We start from the raw sequence: 602 nt of genomic DNA on the forward strand, positions 1-602 counted from the left end.
GAAACTTTTTAACTTCATATGGTTCCACTAGCTTCCTTTTATTTCTGTGGTCTTTTCCGGTGGAATAAGATCATAAAAGACCCCTTTGATGTCCAAGTCTAGAGTTTTCTGCTTGTATTTTCTTCATGGATAGTATGGTTTCTCATACACTCTCTCGGTCTTTTATATAATTTAAGTGTATGTGTGGTATGAAATATCAATCCAGTTTCATTTTTTTTAAGTAAGTGGTTATCTACGGCCATACCACCCTGAACGCGCCCGATCTCGTCTGATCTCGGAAGCTAAGCAGGGTCGGGCCTGGTTAGTACTTGGATGGGAGACCGCCTGGGAATACCGGGTGCTGTAGGCCTTTAGGGCTGGAGCGATAGCACAGCAGGTAGGGCGTTCGCCTTACAAGCGGCCAACATGGCCGACCCGAGTTCGATTCCTCCACCCCTCTCGGAGAGCCCGGCAAGCTACCGAGAGTATTCGATATGCCAGACACAGTAACAACAAAGTCTCCAATAGAGACGTTACTGGGCCCGCTCGAGCAAATCGATGATCAACGGGAGGGCCTTTACCTTTACCTTTACCTTAAGTGGTTATCTGGTTTTCCAAACACC

General features: G+C 46.8%; 1 non-coding gene across 1 annotated transcript; it reads left to right on the forward strand.

Annotated features, from left to right (window-relative positions):
- The first annotated feature begins 230 nt into the window (after positions 1 to 230).
- Positions 231 to 349, forward strand: LOC130032521 (5S ribosomal RNA). Its single transcript, XR_008793836.1, has one exon. It is a non-coding gene; the product is annotated as a 5S ribosomal RNA (ribosomal RNA).
- The last annotated feature ends 253 nt before the right edge of the window (positions 350 to 602 follow it).

The sequence above is a fragment of the Sorex fumeus genome, unplaced genomic scaffold, assembly GCF_029834395.1.
Source record: "Sorex fumeus unplaced genomic scaffold, SorFum_2.1 ptg000048l, whole genome shotgun sequence".
NCBI lineage: Eukaryota > Metazoa > Chordata > Mammalia > Eulipotyphla > Soricidae > Sorex > Sorex fumeus.